Source organism: Vicugna pacos, unplaced genomic scaffold (assembly GCF_048564905.1).
Source record: "Vicugna pacos unplaced genomic scaffold, VicPac4 scaffold_202, whole genome shotgun sequence".
In the NCBI taxonomy this organism is placed as follows: Eukaryota; Metazoa; Chordata; class Mammalia; order Artiodactyla; family Camelidae; genus Vicugna; species Vicugna pacos.
This window is the reverse complement of record NW_027328881.1, coordinates 124,223-129,425: the sequence shown is the minus strand read 5'-3', so window position 1 is coordinate 129,425 and position 5,203 is coordinate 124,223.

Genomic DNA, 5,203 nt, shown 5'->3' with positions numbered 1-5,203 from the left:
GCAAGGGAACTCCAGATGCAGACAAGCAGGCAGTCTGGCCTCTGCAGCCACCCCCAATGGCACCCCCCACCCCCCCGAGGGAATTCAGGATGGGAAAGAGCAGGATACTGGCCCTAGATAGCGAGGCGCATCTCAAAGGAATGCTTTCAATGTGCCCAGACCTTTGTACCTTCCCATATATAGAAAAGCACTGAATTCCTTAACTTGAGGTATCTGGTTTTCTTTAATTAGCAATAATCTTTTGATGTTCTGACTACCTGGTCTTTGCTGCAAAAACTCATATATCCTGGCTTCTACCTTGCCACTTTGGAGCAGTCCCCGGGGCGAGCAGAGAGGCAGTCATCCTGGGCCTAAGTACTCAGAAATATCTGCCAAATAAAACATCAGTCTCAATTTTAAGGTTGTGCATTTTTTTTCAGTCTACAGAGATAATTAACGTATTAGTAGAACACATGGTGTATTTGATGGTAGAACCTAAAGCAGGAGGGAGGAGGCAAAACAAAGTATATTTTTTGGAGTTGCTATTTTAAATGGAGCAGTCAGAAAATGCTCTCAGAGAAGGTGATAGCTAAGCAAAGATCCAAGGATCTAAGCTAGGAAATAAGTGATGTCTCTACCTTGTGAAGAACATTCCAAACAGAGGGAAGAACAAGCACACGTTCCCTTCGGTGAGCATCTCTGAGTGGTGGTTGAGCTGCTGGAAAGCCTGTGTGGCTGGAAAGCAGAGCGTGAGAAAAGTGGTCCATGAGTTCAGTGAGTCCTCGGTGGTAGAAGCTTATAGATCATGTAGGACCCAGGGGGACATCCTAAGAATTTTAATTTTCATTCTGCGTGAAATGGAATGTTGTTAGAAAGATCCGAGGAGTGACAAGATCTAACTCATTTTAAAGAATCACCCTAACTGCCAAATTGACAGTGTTAAGTTTGGCCAGATAGTGGGGAGGTTTGTTAAAGGCAGAACCCAAAAGATAACTTTGGAGACTACTTCAATAATCCGGAAAAGAGATGATGGTGACTTGAACCTAGATGGCAGTGGAGGATAAGAAAATTGTTGAATTTGGGGTGTAATTTGAAGGTATAGCTGATAAGTGTTAAGATTTCTGATGCTGCATTCAAACTTGTTTGTTTGAGGACCAGAGGTCTTGTTAATGGCAGGATGAGCTTGAGATGCTGACCGCACGCCCCAGTGAAGCCATGGTTGGATGCAGAAAGTCTGGGGTTCCTTGGAGCGATACCAGCAGGTGATACCTTCTCTTTGCACATGAAATGTGTTGCAATTACATTTTCCACATTCTTGTGTTCTTGTCATTCTTTTTGCTGTTATCGTTATTTTTGTGTCTCTGTTCCTTTGTTCACTTTCAGTTTCCTGTTTGCTTAGCAAAATCTCCAACCATATTAGTTTATAAACATAGTTATTTAATTTGTATGATTAGAAAAAATCCATGTTTCTGTATTTTATAAACTTTTAAATTTTTTTACAATTTTAATTCACCTGTAACATTCTAAATTGTAGAGTAAAGGGGATATTCTAACTTTGTTGCCAGATGAAAGCCAATTATAAACAATAATTTATATGTATTTTTCAAAATTGCAAAATAAATATCCTCCAGTTTTTTAAAGGTGAATAACGTGGAGGAACATCAAAAAGGAAAAAAGTCAGAGTAAGTTCCTAAGGCCCTATATATTTTTATATTCTGTAAAAATTACCCTAATAAAGAAAATGTCGATTTTTTATCATTATGTACACAAGTAATTGGGAAGCTTTTGGATAATATTCTTTACTAGTGCCTTCTTTTTTCTTTACAAAACATCAAGAGCCCACTTTTTTTTAATTTTAATAATGATAAATACCCCCCAAGCTCCTCCATACATGCCTTTTTGAATCTGAGTACAGATCACCTTTACAAAGCCCTGTGTTTTACTATTTTTTAGTAAATGTGCTGCCAAAGTGAGCACAAAGCCCCAGTTACCAGTTATAACAAAAAGGTTATTTTATATCATGGATATTTTTAATGATTTTGTCTGCAAAATGATTTTGACTTACATCATGCTTGTATCTAAAGTTTTTAAAAAAGATATTCATCTAATAGCCATTAATGAATTACTTATATCCAAGCAGAGTTAAGACTTGTTTTTTTTTTAATTAATTTGTTTTTTAAGTTTAAATGAATTGAATTAAAAAAAATTACTTGAAGGGGGAAAAAAACACTAACATAATTTAGCGTCCTCAACAAACTTAAAAGTTCTTTTATATCCTCAGAAACCTATTACAAAAGCTAAAAGACCAGTAACAGTTATAGCAAGGGATCATATTTTTATATTTATATTTTCATTTATTTTAAAATTATGACATTTGTCTTGATTTTATTTGCTTCAGTACTTTCTTCAGTTTGAAGATGTCATGTCAGCACCCATGAGACTTGGCCATGAGCTAACTTTTGGAGAGTAATACAAAAACAGTGTGATGATAATCCTGAAGGAAACCTGAATTTAGAAGAAAAACGACAAAACTCCAAGAGATTATGGGAAGGGTGGGAAGTGAAACAAAAGAGTATGTGCATTTCTGAGGTTTGGTGATGATTTTGAAAGAGGAAAATATTAATCATATGGTACTTGTTCAATATTTAAGCCATTTTCTTTTTTAAGCCATAATCTGTGGAGGTTCTATTTCCACATCCCAGTTAAAGAATGGATTTGGAAGGCTCACAACAGAACTAAATGCATTTACAATCAAAATATTTTACAGCTTAATGGAAACTCACATAATATACCTTCTTTTATGACACAAGCCCAACGAGATTTCTAAGAAACTTGACCACAGATTTGACTTTAGTTTTGTTTGAAACGGTCTTCGGATACTAATGAGTAAAACAGCAAGTGGACAAAAATAAAATGCCAGAAGGAATTAAAAGTTAATCAAATATTTTGCATGATCTGTTTTTTTCCTCATGGGCCAGCCGTGAAGGGTCAAGATGCTCAGGGCCTGAGTGAATGGGAATGACCTGGCCCGACTTCCCTCCCCTTTATCTTCTCCAGCGAGATGCAGGTAAGGCCACTGAGCATATGGAGACAGCTTGTTTGGAAAAACATTTGAGATAAATTTTACTTTGAAAATTCAAACACAATCATAAAGTCAGCTCACTTCATTTCTGGCTGTATATCACTTCTGCCAAGAGCTGCTCTGTGTGCTATCAAATAAATAAACACTTCTCACTTGGGGCAGAGCTCTGAAGCCAGATTAGACTGAGCCCAAGTGCTTTTGAATGATAATTAAAGAGTAAACAAGACAAGCATACTTTGTCTTTTCAACTTGAACAGTTTAAAATATAATATTCAAACAGGGATAATATCATAAATGTATCTAAGGGATTCTCAGACTCCACCAACACATTCAGACAGTGAGGAGAAGACAGTAAGGCGTCACCCTCAGGCTCTTGATATGTTTACCCAGGTGAGCCAGAGAGTGTTTATCCAGCTGCTTGGGTGCCCCAGTTCTGGTCTGATCTGAATGGCTAACTTCCAAGGTATTTTAAAGAGGTGACTGATACATTCTTACCTCACAAGCATGACTAATCAACAGCGCAAGAACATCAGAAAACTCATCATGAATAATTCCTTTACTTTTTAACCAAGTTTATGATGATATCATAGAAACATATTGAGTCAGAAGTGTAGATTTCAACCCAAAAGAGTGAAGTGTAACTGCAGGATGATCCTATCTGGACGCTACTAGTCACAGGTGACAAGGTAAATTTTAATTAAGTTTTTACAATTAAAAATTCTGCTCCTCAGTCATACAAGCTACAATTCAAGCTTTCAGTAGCTGTTTATGACTAGCGGCCACCATATTGAATAGTTCAGACATGGACTATGTCCATCCAATTGTGAAATCCCCCCTGGGCAGTATTGCTAGAATCTGGTTCAGGGCGACTGGATCGCGTGGTAGTCTGGCCCTACAGAGCACTTCAAAGTCATGTTCTGGTACCAGGAATGGAGTCTCTATTCTCTCTCATCCTCCAAATGACTACTTTCATACCATTTCCTAACTAAGAAATTAGTGCAGTGCATACTTACAGATAGTTGATTTTTTTATTCCATTAATTTAACTACGTGCTTTGTGTTATATTTTCATCAAGTCTGAAATGTAGGATTTAGCTTTTTTCTACATATAGTCATTTTAAGCTCTAGAAATGTTAAAGAAGGGTGGTCTTGCCAGATATTGCCAATTACTGATTGGTTGTAGGAAATTTATCAGTGCATCCTTCTACATCTGATCGGCTATACGTCAGTCTATAATAGGTTACAGAGAAATTGATTAATTTAGAGGCATCACTGCTCATAGCTGGCTGAGTTCACAAGTGTGGACATAGTTTTTCTCATTTTAAAAATTGTATCCAATGCCAAGTTTGGTTTTCTCGAGAAATACAAAAAACATATTTTCTTCCACTAGTTGAACATATGGCAATAAAATGTTTTAATATTCTGGCTAAAGTCTAAAAGGTAAAACATGTTTGATATCAAACATGAATCAACATCATGCAAGCAATATTTAGAGCTTACTCCTACCATGAAAAAAATACATTATTGAATCTCAACTTTAGGGAAATAAAGCTGTGCAATTAGCTATTATAATAAAATACTTGAATTTAAAATACTTTGGACTATTCATTTCTTTTCATTTTTTAAAATTCTTTCAATCTTTTTAAAATAAATTATGTTTTAAACATTATGTAAGCATCAATGACAATATCTAGTCAAAAAAACCTGACAGGCTGGAGTGAGTTGATTTTTCAAATTAAGATACAATTTTATGCATTCAGAATATATTTCACCATATATATGTGTGTGAGAAACTGTAAAAGCATTATATATGCATGAGGAAACTTAGAAATTCCACAAATGAACAATTTAAAAATCACCTTTTATCAACTACTGTTACTTTTCTTGATATATGACATTATAGACACCTATCACATATTTACACACATGTGTAAATATACATATTCTTATATAGAAAATAGTCATATAAACCAATTTTAACGTGTAATAAGACCAGACTTTGTATATTTCATTTGATATTACTTGGTCTACTTGTAATCATTAATTTTCATGTAATATGTAAAAATTTTGACGCTTTTTTGTATCTTCTATAATAGCACATCTTTGCTATGATGTATCTTCTAATTAATACAGATACATGTTC